Raw genomic sequence first — 20,283 nt, 5'->3', positions numbered from 1 at the left:
GTATTTGTGAGCTACCTTTAAGCCACCCTGCCTTCCCTTCGAGCTGCCTGCTGCGTGGCTGTCCAGAGCCTCCGTGTCCTGGGGCTCCACAGCCATGAATTATTAAAGAACAGGACAATTCTAATTCGCATAATGAGATCAGAGGTTCCTGGTTCCTAGTTAATTTAGAGCTGGTGCCAGTGGAGCTTAAAGGAGTTCTCAGGGAACAACTCAAGAGCAGGGGAATTGCCTTTGATGGGGTCCTAGGGCTGTGGACCCTCTGCAACGTCCAGGCCCAGGGAGGGAGGGCAGCTTGCTCAGCAAATGGCAGCAGGGCTAGCCAGGCTAAACAACGAACGGCACAGACTTTCTCGTCTCCAGGTCTTTGCCCAGGCAGTGCTCCCTTCCGGGATGCCCTCCGCCCATTCCTCTGCCTGCTAAAATCCCATCCAGCCTGTGGTGCCCCTTTATGGGACCATCTCCCCGCAAAGACTTTCCTGTTCCCTCATTCACACACAAGTGCTCCTGGCCTCATCTCCGTTCCTCTTCCTGAGCCGCCTAAGCTGGGAGGAATGCCGTTACCTAAGTACTGACGTCCCCTCTTGACTCTGAACTTGAGCTTGTCTCACTGAGATCTGCACCCTCAGGGCCTGGCCTGGCTCTGTACTTAATAAACCTCCACTCTCCTGTCCTCAGGAGGGACAGCCTGGACAGGGACAGACGTGAATAAACTGGAGAGAGGGTGGAGGGCACGTGTGGGTGTGGAAGATGCGGTCAGCCATCCCCAATCCCCACTCCCTCCCTGCACTGTGTGACCTCACAGTGCCCTCCAGCAGAGTTTGGTGGGGGTCTACACTCTCATCCTGCTGACTCGGAGCCTGGCCTTGTGGTCTGCTGTGGCAGATGGAACAGTAGCTGAGACACATGAGCAGACCATCTGCGAGCTTATGTGGCGTGGTTTGACCCCGTGCTCTTTGGTCACCATCAAGAAAGAACAGACCCCAGCGTGAGTCGTGTGGAGCCGTCCAAAGCTAACTCACAGCCTGGAGCCAAGTGCAACGGAACTCCGTGGAGCCCAGCCATCCCCAACCAAGACAGCCAACCGCAGCCAGACCACAGGCCCGGGAGTGAGAGCAACACATGTGTGTGGCTGTGAGCCACTGAGCCTGGGGGACTGTTTGTTACAGAGCACTGTTACAGCAATGGCAGACCCATGCAGGAGCAGGGAGTACCCCAAATTGGATGGGCAGACGTAATCTGAATGAAACGGCTGGGTGGTAAAATTCACCAGCACATCCACGAGACAGAGCTTACCCTCTGTACCCACAGCCGGGGTAAGTGGGCTGGCAGTGCATGGTACCGAACCCAGAGGCAGGGAGCTGGGGGCATCCAGAGGAATGCTCAAGGCAGCATGCACAGCCGAGGCTTGGCACTAGAGGCTGGGCATGTTTGTTGGAGTGGCCGGCAGACACCATGGGGTTTTCACTTGTTTGCACTAACATATAGAACGCTGCATCATTTTGCCAATTGGTGTATTTTTACAGAGCGTTGTTCCTTTCCATAGCGCTGACCAGTTCAATGCGTAAGACAGCGTTTGCGAGCATGGCGCACCAAGCCTGGCTTTCTGTCAAGTGTCTGATAAATGGGGCCACTGTTGTGATTGCAGGAACGTGCCTTGGTTTTCAGGCCTTTGTCACAACACTTGCAGGACCCTGTCCCGGGTCCTGGCGTCCCGGTTGTGGAGCTGGGAAAATGACCACCACCACCTCTGACTCTCCCAGCCTTCCTGGGCACTCGCAGAGGCTGCACCCGGTCAGATGGAGCTCTCCTTCCAGCCTCGTGGGTCTATGGACAGCTCTCGGGAATAGGCCCACCTCAGAGGCATATGGGGGAAGAGGCTGGGTGTGCACATGCATTCATAAACAGGAAGCCAATCAGCCACAACAGAACAGACGCTCCCAAGACCAAGACCAGCGCCTGAAGGTGGTGGTTATGGTGATTTACAGCCAAGCTTGCCCTGGCTCTGCCCTCAGGAGGCTCTACCCATTGTACGGAAGTGATCAAGCACCATGGACCAAAATCCATCCGCCTGCGGTGTCGGCCAGGACTGCGTGGGGCAGAGGTGGCACCAGAAACAGGGGTGTGGAGGCTGCTTTTGTGGGCATCACGGCCACTGTCCTAGGCAGACAGCGTTGGGATGAGTTGGAGCTAGGGCAGAGGTGCCCACATAACCCTTGCAGGTCACCTGACTGTGTGTGTGTGTGTGCATGCACATGTATGAATTCAACAAGCATTGTTACACACCTACTGTGTGCCAGGTCCCATGCTGGGAAGTATCGGCCTTTGAGATGCACAGGCTAATCAGAAGACTACATTATCATGACATACAGCACAAGGGCGGCCACATCCCTCATCCCTGTCCCGCTTCCCACGTATGATCTGTCCATCCTCCCACAGCCCAGTAAGGAAGGAAGCATCGCGGCCATCGTATCCACAAGCAGACTGAAGTTAGAGGAGCCCAGCATTCTGCCAAGATTCACGTGGCTGGGGAGCGCACAGCAGGAGCCCGGGTAGGAATTTCAACCCCAATGATCGCAGTGATTCAGTTTCTGGTCCTAGTGACACAGGCCACATGTAAGGATTGGATGTTAAACCAAAGCTGGGAGTGGGGTGGGTTTCCTGGGGCAGGTTCAAGAGGTGGCTCCTGAGCAGGGTTCCTTGAAGACACAGGGGAGAGGTCAAGGAAACCAGATCCTGGGACACAACCAGAGTAGATGGCGACGGAGGCAGAGTGGACGGCGAGGGGGGTGGGGTGGACACCTGGCCCTGGGCAGCCTCAGGGTCCTGGGTTGCATTTGCAGGAGCTGTGTGCTCCGTTCCAGACCCAGCACTGGCCGCCTGGTGTTTCCTGACCCGCCACAGTGGAAAGCAACCCAGACAAAGCCTGGCCCTGCCGAGCCGAGCAGCCCTGACACCTGGGCTCAGCCAAGCCAGCCTGCTGCAGGAGTTGGCTATGGCAGATGCCAGCTCACCCTCAGGCGGAGAAAAATCCATCACGGCTAATCCCACTCCCCCAGTGATTCCTGAGCTGTGTGCCATGGAAAGGTTGGCCCCAAATCCTCTCTGGCCTCCCCCCAGCACCTGCCTTCCTCTGAGAACTGGGGCGAGAGAAGGCTGCCAGCAGGCCCCTCCATGGAGGCCATCTCCCAGGTGTCCTGCACGTTTGCTCTAACAGCTTCTCCTGCAGGTGCATACCCTTTCCTGGGACCAGACACAGAAAGCTGTTTAGGCAGAAAGCCAGGCCTGACAGCCCCTCTGAGCACGAGAACAAATGCACTGAGCTCCCAAGGCGAGTCCGCTCATTCTACCTCTAGTCCGTCAGGCCTGGCTCGACTCCCAAAGCAGCGCTCACCAAAATGAGTTTCTTTGTGTAAGTCTGGAAGTGTGACACAGAACTGGGGAACTGGAGACCTGCCCAGGGGGCTGTCTCCTTGGATTTCTCCCCACCTTCCAAAGACAATCTTCCCCAGCCAGTGTTCCCGAGAAGAACTGCTGTCCACCCTCCAGAGGGGCAGAAGCCCGGTGCCTTCTGGCCTTGCCCCACCCAGACCCCGGAGCAGGAAGCGGAGGCCTTTCTCCTCCAAAGGCACCGGCTCCTCGCAACCCAGGGCAGCAAAGCTTTTCCACCTGGTTCCTGCGAACCCATTACCCTGGGGCGAGTGTCTCATTAAGTCAACAGGACTCCAGTGTTTTGATGGGGGAAGAGAATATTCCAGAATGAAAAGGCGAGGCTCTTCCCCACCAGGCTGGGGGCACAGAGAGGGAGCCAGGGAGCGAGGAGAGCTCAATGCCTGTGCCAGGATTCTTAGAACTGAGGGAAGATGCAAGTAACCAAGGGAGCGGTGGCTCCTGCCTCCTCCCAGAGCCTCTTGCCCACCCCCCGGCCCGCATCTCCTTCTCCAAGAGAGCAGGCCCTTCAGGGGCACAAGGAGGCATCGCTTACCTGTGCCTGGGCTTCTTGCTGTCCAGTATGCAGAGGGCAAGGCTGGCACCGGGAGAAGCGGCTTCAGGCGTCCCAGGGACCTGCTGCCTCTTTTCCAGGGAGCAGCCGCCAGCCCGCTCTGTGCAGCTCGTCCCAGCTCAGGGCATAGATGTGCATGTGTCTGTGGAGGTGGGGTGCCCTCAGGATCAGGGGGTCAAATATTCTTGGCTGCCACCTGCTGCCAGCCCATCCCAGGGACCAGCTGCCTGAGAGGGGGGCCCTCCGGCTGTGCCGCCGTCATCTGTGGGGAGTGGCAGGCGGCAGCTCTGGCTCTCCAGGCTCCTGCCTGCTCCCGGGCTTAGGCGAGTGGTTTATTTATAGAGCCCGGCCTTCCCCAGATGCCAGCATCCCAGCTGAGATTTCCAGCGCTCAAACTCGCCCATACCTGCCCTGAGTTGTTGCTCACTGTGACTGTTCCGGAGGAGAAGGACCAAGGCACTTAAGCGATGTGGTCCTCAGCCTTCTCCCCTGAGAAGCACAGGGCTGGACCGGGGGTCTCCCAGGCCCTCCTGCTGTGGGCAGTGCCTGACCCAGGAGCCTGGCCTGCGAGTCAGCTTGGGCAAGGCGCTTCCCCGCCCTAGGCTGCCTCAGTTTCCTTTTCTGGAAGATGAAAGAAGACAGAGGGTCTGCCTGTCCAGAGCAGGGCTGGGATCAAAGAATGGACTGGAAGGAACAATGGCCACCACCGTCCACTCTGTGCTTCTCCCCAGCTGGGCTGAGTCTTCGCGAGGGTACCACTGTCGCCCCCAGGCGCTACTCCATAGGAGATGCACACAGCAGGTGCTTGAGAATGAGTGAATAAGGGAGCAGACACATCCCCACATACAGGCTTGCTTCAGGCTCCTGATAACCTGCGAGGGTCCTGGAATACGCCCATTTGGCAGACGGGAAGCCCGAGGTCTAGAAGGGTGAGGTGACCTTTCCAGGGCGCCCCAACAAAAGGCGGTAGCACCACAGTTCCCATGGGTCATTCTGTTTCCAAACCTCATTCCCTCACCACGCCCTCATCAGGCCTCACGGTCAGATGAGTGTCCCCTGCAACGCTGCCGTCTTCCGAACCTGATGCGTAGTTCAGGGCTCCCCCACCACCGTGGCTACTGCGATCTCTGCTCCTCGCTCCTACCGGCCAACCCCCGGGGGCCAGGGCCTCTGTGAACGCATCTGCCTTCCCGAGGAAGTGCTCTGGTGTGCCGCGAGGGCTCCTCCCTGGTTCTGCCTGTTTCTCCTGGGCATTTCCCCCGTGCCTGGGGAGCCCGGGTGCATCTCCTGACCCCTCTGGGCCTCACTCTCGCCTCTCAAACCAGTGATTCCTCCTCCGGGGCGAGTGAGGGGCTTGTCTGCCTTCTCACAGGTGAAGGCGCCAGACTCACAGGCGCCCATGTTTGCTCCTCCGCTTCGACTCAGCTCACGTGAAAGAAGTTCGCTAATCTTTGTGAGTTTGCTCGGTGTGCTGGAGTTAACAGAGCAGCCCGGTCCTGGTGGGCTCCAGCTTCAGTGCAGAAAGAGCATGGGCCGGGCTGACCTCCCCAGACATGCAAGCGTGGGTGCAGCTGCTGGACTCTGGGCCTCCCCACTACCCCCTTGGCCGGTGCTCCCCCTGCGCCTGGGAAGCCACCTTCCTCCCTTCCTTCCACTTCTTTGCCTGCCAAGATCCCTCAGGGCCTCCCAAGCCCAGACCCGCCTCCTCTGAGCTCTGGGCACTGGTGCGCTGGTCTCTCAGGGCCCCAGCAGGGCTAGGGACTGGGAATGCTCCCCTTGCTCCTCTCTTAGAGAATAGGAGGCCGGCTGCCTGGATGCTGGGACAGCAGGGACAAAGCTCAGAGGCCTCTCCCCGCATGGAGTCGGATGTGAACCTCCGCAGGGCCTCCCCAGCCTCCGGAGCTACTTGGAAGCAGGGCAGCATGGGCTCTCACTCCTCACCCAGAACTGTCCTTCCCTGGGCAGCTGACCCGGCCCAGCCAGTGGTCCCTGCTAGGACCTGTCCTGCAGGAATAGCTGGAGAGGCAGGGGGACCACATCCCTCCAGAGCACCCAGCACCGCCCCATGCGCTGTCTAAGCAGGTCACCCCTCTCCGGTTGTCTCTCACAGTCCCTGATTCCGGAGCACCTGTCCAGGAGAACTGACGTGCTCCCGTGTCCCCGCCTTGCTTGACCTGGTCTCTCCCGTCGGGGTGGACACTCCCCGAGCAGGCCCACTGCTTACTCTAGACTCCCAGCGCCCTCTGTTCCTGCTTCCTGGTCACAGGAATGAATCTCCTAAAGAAAGGTTAAGCTAATCATGGCCGTCGCAGGATGCCATGCCGTGCAGCCATCACAAACTGATTTCTGAGTAACGTTTAACATCAGGGGAAAATGTTACACCTTGACGCCAAATGAATAGAGTAGATTACAAACTGTCCATGTAGGATGGTCTCAGTATTGTTTAAGACCTATGTTAGACTGGGCGTGGTGGTTCATGCCTGTAATCCCAGCACTTTAGGAGGCCAAGGCTGGTGGATCACCTGAGGTCAGGAGTTTGAGACCAGCCTGGCCAACATGAAACCCTGTGTCTACTAAAAATACAAAAATTAGCCAGGCGTGGTGTTGGACGCCTGTAATCCCAAGTTTTTACAAGTTGTTTTGTTTACAATGCCAACTTTTAAAAGGTCGTTCAAGTGATCTGGACAAGATACTAGGCAGAAACCGCTTTACAAAAAGAGGGAAAACCCAGGGTGCCCCTTTCTGTAAAGAAGCCACCGTTCAGTTTTATTTAGAGCAAAGAAAAAAGAAACTTTTGATTACACTAGAGGAAACTCAGACATAGGTTTGGAATCTGTACTCAAAACTACACACACAATGAGGACAGTGTCCTGCTGTCATGACCTGCTGCTGCACCTGCCCGTGGTGTGTAACATTCGCAGTGACAGAGCAGTACGGCTAGTATTCAGGACCATCCTCACAGTGTTCGTGTCAGATGCATTTCACTGCTCTCCAGACCGCTGTTCTCTTTGCACACTCAGGCTTCTTCCTCTTTGTTTTTGATAAGGAAGGTCTTGTGAATCTACAGTTTTCCCCTCCATCATGTGGGTGGTGGTCACATGTAACATCAAGCAAACGTATGAGTCTAAGTAGTTTACAGCCAGAATAAGTTCAAAAAGCATTTCTTTGGTCAACTTTCAGGGATTCTGGGTCCCAACAGAAATGATCTGTTCACTCTTCTTGGTTCTTATCACCCTCAGGAGGAGGAGGAGGGCATTCCTTGGCGTGGGTGCACCTGAGTGACCTTTTAAAATATTGCTGCATTAACATTTAGGAGAGGAACTGAGCCATCGTCTCCCTCCTCATTTCTTCCCAAATCTTCCAAAGCAGTTTTTTTTGTTTGTTTGTTTGTTTGTTTTTTGAGACAGAGTCTCACACTGTCGCCCAGGTTGGAGTGCAGTGGCGCAATCTCGGCTCACTGCAAGCTCTGCCTCCTGGGTTCATGCCATTCTCCTGCCTCAGCCTCCTGAGTAGCTGAGACTGCAGGTGCCCACCACCAGGCCCGGCTAACTTTTTGTATTTTTAGTAGAGATGGGGTTTCACCATGTTAGCCAGGATGGTCTCGTCTCCTGACCTCATGATCCGCCCTCCTCGGCCTCCCAAAGTGCTGGGATTTTTTTTGAGATTCCCTCTAAAAAAAAGTCCATCATGAATATTCTTATTGTGTTTTCCTGTATGTGATGTGACTTATTTTCTGGCTGCTTCTAAAATTTTGTCTTTTTATTTGGTTTTTAGAAGCTTGAATATGATGTGACAAAGCGTGTTTTTTCCTTCCACGCATTCTACTTGATTTTACAGTTTCATGAGTGTTTTCCAGTTTACAGGCATGAGCCACCGTATCCGCCTTTTTTTTTTTTTTTTTTTTTTTTTTTGAGACGGAGTCTCATTCTGTCACCCAGGCTGGAGTGCAGTGGTATTATCTTGGCTCACTGCAAGCTCCACCTCCTGAGTTCAAGTGATACTCCTGCCTCAGCCTCCCCAGTAGCCGGAATTACAGGCACCTGCCCCCACACTCAGCTAATTTTTGTATTTTTAATAAAGATGGGGTTTCACCATGTTGGCCAAGCTGGTCTTGAACTCCTGACCTCAGGCAATCTGCCCGCCTTGGCCCCAAAGTGCTGCGATTGCAGGCGTGAGGCACCGCACCCGGCCTACAACGTGGTCTTGATAGTCACAGATTACTTGACAATTTCCATATCAACTTCAAATATCTCTCCATCAGAACTCTGCAACTTTCCTGAAGGCACGATGTTTGGTCTTAAGGAGATGGTGGAGGATGGCAGAGTAGGGCAACGTCAACACAAGAACAAGGCCATTCTCAGTGTGTACTTACGTCTTTCCTCTTCTACTTATTTTGGATTTTGTTTGCACTTCTTTTTCCTAGCTTCTTATGGTGGAAATTTTGATGACCAATTTTAAACCTGTCTTCTTTTTAAATTTAGGCATGTACGAAAGAAATTTTATTCTAAGTACTGCAGCATCCCCCACATTTTGATAGGTGGTAGTTTTTTTATTCAGTTAGAAATATATTTTAGTTTCCTTTGTCATTTCTTCTTTGACTCTTAGGTTATTTAGAAGTGTATTTATCAATGTCCAAACACATGGCAACTTTCTAGATATCATTTTTGTTATTGATTTCTAACTTAATTCTGTTATGGTCAGAAAGCATACTCATTATTATTTCAATCCTTTGGAATTTATCGAGATTTGTTTTATGGCTCGGAATATGGCCCATCATGGTGAATGTTCCAAGTGCACTTAAAAAATGTGTTCTTTGCAATTGTTGGATGGGGTGTTATATAAATACCAATTAAATCAAGTTGTTTGAATGTGCTGTTCCAATATCTATAACCTTATGAATATTCTGTTTATTGTACTATCAATTGCTGACAGGAGTATTAAAATTTCTAACTATGATTGTGGATGTATCTGTTTCTCCCCTTTTATCAGTTTTTGCTTAGTATATTTTGATGCTCTGTTAAATAATGCACATATATTTAGGTATATTTACTTGTTAAATGAATTCTTTTATCGTTATGAAGTGTCCTTCTTTTTTGTTGTTGTTGTTTTTTTTTTTGTTTTTTTTTTTTTGAGACGGAGTCTCGCTCTGTCACCCAGGCTGGAGTGCAGAGGTGCAATCTAGGCTCACTGCAAGCTCCACCCGCCCGGGTTCATGCCATTATGAAGTGTCCTTCTTTGTCTCTGGTAATACTTTTTGCTTTAAAGTCTACTGTGTTCTTAATATAGCCACACCAGATTTTTAAAAAATATTATGTGCATGTTTTATCTTTTCCTGGCCTTTACTTTCAACCTTTTTATTTAAAATGAATCTCTTGTAAGCAGTATATAATTGGGTCATGCTTTTTTTATCCACTTCAACAATCTCCGCTGTTTAATTGAGGCATTTCATGTAATAGTAATATGATTGGGTTTAAGTCTACCACCTTGTTATTTTTTCCTCTGCTTTCTGTTCCCCTGTTGCTCCTTTTTGCTTACTTTTAGGTCGATTAGATATTTTTTAGTGCTCCATTTTATTTCTGCTATTGGCTTCTTAGCAATTCCTGTACTGATTTTATTTTTAAGTGGTTTTTCTGGAGGTAACAATATGCATCCTTAACTTATCAAAGTTTATTTAGAGTCTCTCTTCATGCTTCACACCTGAATTCCACGCTTTCTGCTTCCTCTTTTTACTTTACACTTCTCACTTCGCAAATACAGTGGTGTAATTTCACTTACCTGACCCTGAGCAATTGTTTTCATATCATTTATTTTTACGTATGTTATAAGCCCTACCTTACACTTCATTTTGATCGTATAGTGATCTGGTGTGGCTGTGTCCCCACCCAAATCTCCTCTTGAATTGTAGCTCCCATAATTCCCATGTGTTTGCGAGGGACCTGGTGGGAGATCGTTGAACCACGGAGGCAGTTTCCCCCATACTGTTCTCAGGGTTGTGAATAAGTCTCATGAGATCTGATGGTCTCATAAGGGGAAATCCTTTCACTTGGTTCTCATTCTCTCTTGTCTGCCGCCATGTAAGACATGCCTTTCCTCTCCCACCATGACGGTGAGGCCTCCCCAGCCACGTGGAACTGTGAGTCCATTAATCCTCTTTTCCTTTACAAATTACCCACTCTTGGGTATGTCTTTATCAGCAGCATAAAGATGGACTAATACATAGAGTAAGATGTCTTTTAAGTAACGATAAGAAGGAAGAGAGAGCCCCTTATATTTACCCATTTAGTTGTCGTTTCTGGTGCTCTTCATTCATTCCTCTGTCTCTCAGTTTTGACCCAAAAGACATCCTGCAGCATTTTTTTTAACTGTAGTTTTGCTGTAATTCTCTTCACTTCCATTTATTTAAAGATTTCTTTATTTAACTCTCATTTTTGAAGAATGCTTTTACTGATTATAGAAATCTAGATTGACAGTTTTTTTTATTTCAGAACTTTAAAAATATCATCCCTTTCTTTTTGTTTTTCATTGTTTCTGCTTAAGGAGCCCATCATGGCTGGGCACAGTGCTCACACCTGTAATCCCAGCACTTTGGGAGGCCGAGGTGGATGGATCACCTGAGGTCAAAAGTTTGAGACCAGTCTGGCCAACATGGGGAGACCCCGTCTCTACTAAAAATACAAAAATTAGCTGGGCGTGGAATCCCAGCTACTCCGGAGGCTGAAACAGGAGAATCACTTGAACCCGGGAGGCAGAGGTTGCAGTGAGCTGAAATCGCACCATTGCACTCCAGCCTGGGCAATAGAGCAAGACTCCCTCTCAAAAACAAACAAACAAACAAAAAAGTTCATCATGAATATTCTTATTGTGTTTTCCTGTATGTGATGTGACTTATTTTCTGGCTGCTTTTAAAATTTTATCTTTTTATTTGGTTTTTAGAAGCTTGAATATGATGTGAAAAAGCGTGTTGTTTCCTTCTATGCATTCTACTTGATTTTACAGTTTCATGAGTGCTTTTCATCAGTGTTGACAAACTTTCACCCGTTACTTCTTCAAAGATTTCTCTTCCCTAATCTAAGTCTTCATGACTATCATGACTAATTTATCACACTGTTTGGTATTGTCCCTTAAGTCTCTGTTAATTTTTTGAAATACATTTTAAACAGTTTTAGATTTATAGAATTATTCCAAAGAGAGTACAGAGAGTTCCCATCGTGCTCATATCCACTTTCCCCTGTTATTAATATCTTAGTATGGGACATTTGTCATAATTAATGAACACTGATGCATTATTATTAACTAAAGTTCATACTTCATTCAGATATCCTGAAGTCATTTTTCTCTTCCAGGATGGCATCCAAGACACCATGTTATAATTAGCAGACATATTTCCTTAGGCTCCTCTTGGTTATGACAGTTTCTCAGAGTTACATTGTATTTGATGACTTGCCAGGTTTTTTGTTTTTTGGGTTTTTTTTTTTGGTTTTTGGTTTGTTTGTTTGTTTTGAGACAAGTCTCACTCTGTCATCCAGGCTGGAGTGCACTGATGCAATCTCGGCTCACCGCAACCTCCGCCTCCCAGGTTCAAGTGATTCTCGTGCCTCAGCCTCCCGAGTCGCTGGGACTACAGGCATGCACCACCATGCCCAGCTAATTTTTTTGTATTTTTAGTAAAGACAGGGTTTCGCCATGTTGGACAGGCTGGTCTCAAACTCCTGACCTCGTGATCTGCCTGCCTCAGCCTCCCAAGTGCTAGAATTATAGGCGTGAGCCACCGTGCCCGGCCACTTGCCAATTTTAAGGGTCGCTGCTCAGGTATTTTGTATGCTTTAATTGGGATTTTCAAAAGGGTTTTTCTCAGGATTAGAGTGGAGTTTAGGGTTTTAAGGAAGAAGGCCACAAAGGTGAAATGCTATTCTCATCATATCATATCAAGGGGACATCCTCCCAACTTGGCATATCACTGTTGAGGCTGAGATGATCCCTGACCAAGGTGGTGATGGTCAGGTTTCTCCCTGTAAACTTACTCTTTCCCCTCGTTTCCATACTATACTCTGGAAGAAAGCTGCTATGTACCTCCGCGCTTCAAGAGTAGGGAGTTACATCCCACTTCCTTAAGTATGGAGTATCTACATAAAGTATTTGAAAATCTTCTGCATGGGAGACTTAAGTTTTCTCTCCATTTCTTTACTTATTCAATCTTTTATTAATATTAGGTAGTATTACTTTTGCACCAGCCAAATGTAAGTATTAGTATTTATATCAGTATGGACTCAGGTATATTTATTTTATACTTGCTTATAATTACATAGCCAATGCGGCTTCATTTATTTTGGTGCCCGAATTATTCCATCTTTGCCCACTCCTCCAGTGGGCCTCTGTGTCTCTTTAGCATTTTCTTACTTTCTGGCACTAGGAGATGCTCCTGGCTTATTTTGTGTATTCCCTACCCCAGTCCTAGAACCAGTATTTCTCCAAGGAGTCCTGGTTTCTTTATTTGAGAAGGATATTAGGAACTCAGACTTACGTATTCAGTGTGCCCATTTCTACTGGGGTATTATCACCTCCAGGCCCTTTCAGCTGACAGGGGTTGGTGATGAGTTTTTAAATACAGCACCTTGCTCTGGCAAGAATACAGAGCAACAGGTGTTCACATTCCTTGCCGGTGGGAATGCAAAATGGCACAGCCACTTGGGAAGACAGTTTGGCAGTTTCTTACGAAGCCAAACACAAGCTCACCATACCATCCAGCAATTGCCCTCCTGGGTACACTCAAGGGATTTGAAATGCCAAAGCAAAAACCTGCAAGCAACAATTTATAGCAGCATTATTGATAATTATCAAAAACATGAAATAATAGGCAAATGGCTAAACTGCAGCACATCCTTACAATGGAATATTATTCAGCAACAGAAAGAAATGAATTATCAAGTTATAAAAAGACATGGGTGAATGTCTTTGACATGAACAGAGCAAAGAGATATATGTGTATATACTGACCCATGTATATACATATAGCTATAGGCAGCATCTGTATTTATTTTAACCTAAATGTGAGTTCACGCTGATGTCTACAACTCTCATTCATTTCCACATGAATCACTGTAGCTCCCTCCCTTTCCTTGCCTGTAATCTGACACCCTGACAGTAAGAAACTGGGCTCCCACTACCCACCATCCATCCACCACATTGTTCGGTTCCAGTTTACTTGCATCATGGTTTCAGAATTCTTACTCATGTTCCTGTGAGAAATGACTTTATCAACTAGAGCACAGTGCTTATGTACAGTTTCTTGTGCCTTTAGTCTTATACACGCCACTCATCTCCAAAGTTACTTACATCTGCACCTTCTCCCAGTCCCCTTCAGTGAGGTCACTTCATACATTTGTAATGCAGTTAGATCCTTTTGGCATATTCTATATTCCATTCTGGGATTCCACCACCTCTTATGTAGATTATTAACATTTGCATACACTAAGGTTTACTCTTTATGTGTAAAGTTTGATGCATTCTGACAAATGCTTAGTATCTTATGTTCACCATGAAGATTTCATACAGAATAGTTTTACCATCTAAAGAATTACCCTTTTCTTCACCTATTCAACCCCCTCATCTACATCTCAAACCCCTGGCAACCACTGATCTAGTTAAGATTTCTATAGTTTTGCCTTTTTTTATCATATAATTGGAATTATGTAATAGGAAAACCTTTTCAGACTTGCTTCTTTTACTCAGCAATATGCATTTAAGATTCATCCATGTCTTTTTATAACTTGATAACTCTTTTCTTTTTATTGCTGAATAATATTCCATTGTAAGGATGTGCCACAGTTTAATCATTCACCAATTGTTTCATGTTTTTTTGACAATTATGAATAATCCTGCTATAAATAGTTGCTTGCAGGTTTTTGCATTGGCATAAGTTTTCAAATCCCTTGAGTGTACCTAGAAAGGCAATTGCTTAATAGTATGGTAAGCTTGTGTTTGGCTTCGTAATAAACTGTCAAATTGTCTTGCAAAGTGGCTGTACCATTTTGCATTCCCAGCAATGAATGCAAATCCCACATTCACCAGCAATGAATGTGAACACCTGTTGCTCCGCATTCTTGCCAGAGCAAGGTGTTGTATTTAAAACTTCATCATCAACCCCAAGGTTATGTAGATTTTTTTTTTTTTTTTTTTTTTTGAGACGAAGTCTCGCTCTATCGCCCAGGCTGGAGTGCAGTGGCCAGATCTCAGCTCACTGCAAGCTCCGCCTCCCGGGTTCACGCCATTCTCCTGCCTCAGCCTCCCGAGTAGCTGGGACTACAGGCGCCTGCCACCTCGCCCGGCTAGTTTTTTGTATTTTTTTTTTAGTAGAGACGGGGTTTCACCGTGTTAGCCAGGATGGTCTCGATCTCCTGACCTCGTGATCCGCCCGTCTCGGCCTCCCAAAGTGCTGGGATTACAGGCTTGAGCCACCACGCCCGGCCAATTATGTAGATTTTATTCTATGTTTTCTTCAAGAAGTTTTGTAGTTTTCTGTTTTCCAAATAGATCCATGATATATTTTGAGTTAATTATTATACAAGGTCTAAGGTCTGTGTCTAAGTTCTTTTTTTAACATGGGCATATTACACATGCAATATGCATATAGTGTGTATTACTCTCATGCTGTTGTTGAAAAGACTGCCCTTCATCTACCCTGTTCATTTTTCTTCATTTTTTTTTTTTTCCATCTCTGTTCTGAAGTTTCAATAATTTTTATTGATCTTGTCTCATGGTCCCTATCTTTTTTGTTTCTGTTATCTCTAATATATTGTGAAGCCCATCGAGTGAATTTTTCATCAAAATTATTGTACTTTTTAGTTCTAGAATTTGCATTTTTAATAGTTTTTATTATTCTATTGAGATTTCCTACTTGTTCATTCATTAATACAATATCCTTTAGTTTCTCAAAGGCTTTTTTCTTTAATTCTTTGGACATATTTATAATGCTTATTTTAGAGTCTTTGTCTACTAAGCACAATATCAGAGCCATCTCAAGTTTAGTTTCTATTGACTGCTTTTTTCCTTGACTGTCAATCACGTTTCTGTTTCTTTTTGTTCCAAGTGACTTTTTTTATTGAATGGTTGGCATTGTGTATAATCTATTGTAGAGATCCTGGATTTTGCTACCTTCCTCTAAAAAGTGTATCTCATTTTATCAGAGAGTTAAGTTACTAGCTGACCACTTTGAACGTATATAGGTTTGGTTTCACACTTTGTGTGGACGGTAGAAAGACTATGTGTTCCCTTGGCCCTTTGATTTGGCAGGAATTCTCTCTGAACTCTGTTTTCCCTGCAGATCTTTTCAGGGCTTGGTTTTAGGCTTTTTAGGGGGAGGTTTAGTATAAATAAGTATACTAGGGTATTGTCCCTACTCCTAAGGCATAGCCTGTTTTTCTAACATTAGGATACCATTTATTATGATGCTGGTTTGCTATACTATTTATGATTCTTTTTTATTTCCATAGGTTATTGGGGAACAGGTGGTGTTTGGTGACATGAGTAAGTTCTTTAGTGGGGATTTGTGAGATTTTGCATCACCTGAGCTGTATACACTGCACCCAATTTGTAGTCTTTTATCCCTCACCCCCTTCCTATCCTTTCCCCACTGAGTCCCCAAAGTCCACTGTGTCATTCTTAGGCATAACCTTTTAAGGATCTCAGTGGACGCCAGGAGTGTTATCAAAGTGTTAAGATTTCTCTACCCTGGCAAGGCTAGAATTTCAATATTCACCAGGAGCATTCTCCCCCTAGCTCAGCTCGAACCTCTGGCAGTTCCGTTTCGCTTTCAATCTCATAGTGTCTGGTCTCTGAAAGTCTTGGTCTTCTTAGTCTCCGAGCATGTACAGCTCCTACCTCAACAATGAACTCAACAGCAGACCCCCACATTGACTCCTAGGGTTCCCTGTCAACAGTTTCTACCTATCTGATTGCCTGACTCTACTGATCCCAGTCATCCCCAATGGTTGTCTTGTCAGCTCACCATGGCCACTGAGCTCTGTTTGGACTCCAGATCTCTGTGCTTTGGTCAGAAAATTCTGCCTTGGACAGGAGCTGGTTGTTGTTTGCAGGCGCCTCTGCAGGCTTTCCTTCTCTGAGGGATCGCAGCCTTGCACTGCCTGCTGCCCACTTCTTCCAAGGAGCTGCCTCATGCACTTAATTTAATTGCATAGTTTTTGTTTTTTGTTTTGTTTTGTTTTGTTTTGTTTCTGAGACAGAGTCTCACTCTGTCCTCCAGGCTGAAGTGCAATGGCACAATCTCAGCTCACTGCAACCTCTGCCTCCCAGGTTTAAGCGACTCTCCTGCCTCAGCCTCTCCAGTAACTGGGACCACAGATGTGCACCACCACACCCAGCTAGTTTTTGCATTTTTTAAAGTAGAGATGGGGTTTCGCCATATTGCCAGGCTGGTCTAGAACTCCTGACCTGAGGTGATCCACCCGCCTCGGCCTCCCAAAGTGCTGGGATTATAGGCATGAGCCACTGCACCCAGCCTTAATTGCATAGTTTTTGACTTACGGAAGGGCCAGTTACTCTGCCTTGGCCACATGTGGAAGTCCCAAGTGGCTTCCTTTCTCACCCTGAACCATTCTCTGCCCTCTGGAATGTGCAGGAACGCTCACATTCCTCCTTCAGTCTTCAAGGCTCTGCATAATCCAGCCCCTGCTTATCTCTCAGACTTTGCCTTTCACTCCCCACTTTCATTCACTTGCAGCCACAAAGTGGCTTTTATCTCTCGCATGCATTAAGCTCTTTCCCGCCTCTGGGACTTGGCACTTTTCCCCTCCAGCAGAACGTTCCGCCCCCAGGTCTCTGCCTGGCTGTTTCCTGCCAGCTATTGGGGTCTCCGCTCCACATCCCCCGCTTCTCAGAGAGTGTCTCTCCGACAGCCTCATAACCGAGCCCACGGTCCTCACCGGCTCTCCCATCACCAGTTTTCTTTCCAATGCGTGTGGCTCTCCCATGTGACCTTGCCTGTAAGCAGGTTGGTTTGTTTACTCTTAGTCTCCCCGAACAGAATGTCCTTGCTGTGAGGCAGAGGCAGGCCTCTCTTCTCCCCTGCAGCGTTCCCAGGCCTGGTGCAGGACCTGGCACACACTGACCTCCATGTGGCCCCTCCTACCTCCTTGCACTCTGCTGGGCACCTGTAGGTACTTGGTCACCATCTCCTTCCTGGAGAGTCATCTTCCTTGAATGGGCAGGTGGGGTTCCCTCCTGCACCCCTCAGCTACCTGTTGTGCGGCCCCCTTCCCTCAACCTTCCCCTCCCTTCACATTCTTGCCTTTCTTTTGTCCCTCCAGATGGAGCTAAACAACAGTTTCCTGACTGGGCTGTGTCTATCAGAAGGCTTACTCCTGCTCCCACCCGCGGACCCAGAACGGAGGAAACACAGCAGGAGGCTCAGCAGTCAGGCCTGAAAGCTGGGAAGACGGAGAGCAGGAAGCAGGGGCCAGGGAGAGGTGTGGAACAGGAAGGGGTGTGGACAACCGATGGGAACAAGGCCGTGAGGTTGAAGCCAACGCAGGCACTAAGGAGGGCCTCAGGCACTTTGGATGGCCGGCCCTTCTCACCTACTCTTAGTGTCTGGGCTCAGCTGGAAGACTGGGCTTCACAGACGCCAAGGGCATGGGCTGGATTCTCTGGAGGCTGCTCATCTTCCCTTGGGTTTGTTGAGGGGATTCAGGTGGGCCCCCTGGTGACAAGAGAGTCCGGGCATGGGTGGGGAGCAGGCAGGGCTGGCACCAGTGGGCAGTGGGCAGCCCCTCATGCATCCAGCACCCATCCGCGCTTGCTGACCTTGGCTGCATGAAGAAATCACTGGGGAGATTTAAAAAACGCGGGTGCCGGTGTCTGTCCCCACCCCTGACCAAGTACACGAATATCGCTGGAGCGGCCTGGCAGCCGTAATTTGAAGAGCAGCCCGGGTGATTCTCAGGTGCTCCCAGGGTTGCAAACCTGCCCAGAAGCTTTAACAGGAGCACTTGCAGCCTCCTCGGCTCTCCACCCTGGGACCCTCTCCCCTGGGCTAGCAGGTACCTGGGTCCCCAGAGATGGCATGATTTGTGGCTGGTGGAGCTGTTCCTCTTTGCAGGCTTAATTAACTGTACACTCCAAAGCAAGAGAGACGGCTTTCTTCTGACTGACAGTTCTGCCTGTAATTGATACTTGTTTCCCTTTCTTCCCAGAGGCAGGAAATAGAAATCTCACTTGCTATTAAGCTTGACCTTAGTCTAAGACCCTTCAGATCCAGGGGAAGACCCCGGGGACATGGGCGGGGCCTCTCCCCATCTTTCTGCTCTGCCGTGCTCCTTCCAAGAGAGGGAGGGAAGCTCTGTGGACTCAGGTACCCTGGACTGGCTGACGGAACCCTGGGAAGTCTGCCCATCCTAAAAATATACCAGCTCTTCCTTAAGATGAAAATATGTGTCCCAAAAGCCAATCTCTAGAATGTTCTAGAGAGCCAGTTGCTTCTGCAATGACCACCCCCAGGGCCGTTGTCTGGGAGGAGTGTGAGTTGATGACGGCACAGATGGCACGGGAGCAGTGGATGTCAGTCGGTTCTGGGTTCAAATGCCGCCTCTGTTTCAGGAGGTTACATTGCTCTCCAAGCCTCATTCCTTGTGTTGGGTGGTGATGGTGATGGTGTGATGATAACAGTGATCCCCATCTCTTGAGGCAGGGAAGGATTACAGGAGAAAAGGGGTACCCAAGTGCTTCCCACACAGCTGAACAAATGCTGATGGCCACAGTGACCAGGACAATTGCAATGGCCACTTACAGGTGACTTGGAGCTGGCCAGCCATCGTAGCTGAGCAGGCTGCTCACCCAGGGATGAGGAGGGGGTCCCACTCCCCGGGGGGAGACATTGCTGGGTATGAGTCAAGCTCCCCACCACGCTGCCGCACCCTCACACCCACACCATTCTCCTTATTTGCAGGCAGGAACTTTGGGCTAATTATGGAAGTGAGACAATGACCGGCTGGCCTGTTACGCACAGTGTAGGCTGTGGGAAATGCGCAGGCACCTGCCAAGTGTCTCTCCTCCCCAAGGGTTCCAGGAGCTCCAGCTGCCATCATCCCTGGGAAGGCTCCAGGCACTTTGGATGGCCCGCCCTCCTCGCCTCCTCTCAGTGTGGAAGACTGGGCTTCACAGAGGCCAAGAGCACAGGCTGGGTTCTCTGGAGGCTGCTTGCCCTCCCTTGGGTTTGTTGTGGGGGTCTTGGGTTACCCTTTTTTAAGAGGGCCTAGCTCTTCCCTAGCCTAGCCCAGAAAACCCTGCCCTCCTCGCTCCTCTCCTGGCGAATGTCTCCAGGGACACTGTCAGAAGCTTTCCCACTGGGTCCCAACTGAGCCTCGGAATCCTTCTCAACACAGCCCCAGGCAGCCTCTGTCGATGAATGAAGGCTGGTGTTTGAAATGGAAGCCATTTGCCAGTTCTGCCTTAAACCTCACGACTCTGAAAGCATCCCAGGGAAATGTTACTCACGGTGTGAAGCAGCCTGCAGCTGTCCACAGGGGATCCCCTGGCGAAGGATGGAGGAGACTCTCCTTCGGAGAAGGCTGGAGCTGGAGTGGAGGCAGAAGGGAGTGGTGAGGAGGAAGGGCAATAGCATTTTCTTCCCCGAGACACCAGCGGGCTGCCTGGGCTCCCAACTCGCCTCTCTGCCCCCTCCTGCCTTCTTCAATCCCCCACTTCCCTGCCGCAGAGCTGTGGGACCCTTTGAGGGAAGAGGCACAGCAGAGGCCGAAGGCCTACGTCGGTCCCAGCTCTGCCACCTGAGCTGCTGGGCTTAGCTTCTTGTTTAGCTTCTCTGTGCCTCTGTGCCTTAGTTTTCTAATCTGTACAACGGGAATAACATTTCCTGCCTCCAAGGACCATTGTGAAGCATAAATTTACTAAGATGCTATTGAATGGGTTATAGGAATCTTTATTTATTTATTTATTTATTTATTTATTTTGAGACAGTCTTGTTCTGTCACCAGGCTGGAGTGCAGTGACGTGATCTCTTCTCACTGCAACCTCCGCCTCCCAGGTTCAAGGGATTCTCCTGCCTCAGCCTCCCAAGTGAGTAGCTTGGACTACAGGCACGAGCCATCACGCCCAGCTAATTTCTGTATTTTTAATAGAGACGGGGTTTCCCCATGTTGGCCAGGATGATTTCGATCTCTTGACCTCGTGATCCACCTGCCTCGGCCTCCCAAAGTGCTGGGATTATAGGCATGAGCCACCGCGCCTGGCCAGAACTCATCTTTTAACAATTC

At 48.9% G+C, this 20,283-nt stretch overlaps 1 long non-coding RNA gene across 3 annotated transcripts; it reads left to right on the top strand.

Annotated features, from left to right (window-relative positions):
• Positions 1–752: 752 nt before the first annotated feature.
• LOC117096343 lies at positions 753–20,007 on the top strand. Of its 3 annotated transcripts, XR_004442461.1 has the most exons (5): positions 753–1,313; positions 2,437–2,549; positions 17,323–17,481; positions 18,611–18,802; positions 18,960–20,007. It is a non-coding gene; the product is annotated as an uncharacterized LOC117096343 (long non-coding RNA). The 3 variants fall into 3 exon arrangements; XR_004442460.1 differs by lacking the exons at positions 18,611–18,802; positions 18,960–20,007 and adding an exon at positions 18,208–18,604 and having other exon boundaries at positions 757–1,313; positions 17,323–17,705; XR_004442459.1 differs by lacking the exons at positions 18,611–18,802; positions 18,960–20,007 and having other exon boundaries at positions 757–1,313; positions 17,323–18,604.
• The last annotated feature ends 276 nt before the right edge of the window (positions 20,008–20,283 follow it).

This window comes from Trachypithecus francoisi, unplaced genomic scaffold (assembly GCF_009764315.1).
Source record: "Trachypithecus francoisi isolate TF-2019V2 unplaced genomic scaffold, Tfra_2.0 Lachesis_group14, whole genome shotgun sequence".
NCBI classification, from domain to species: Eukaryota; Metazoa; Chordata; class Mammalia; order Primates; family Cercopithecidae; genus Trachypithecus; species Trachypithecus francoisi.
The sequence above is the reverse complement of the archived record's forward strand: the minus strand, read 5'-3'. Positions and strand labels throughout refer to the sequence as shown.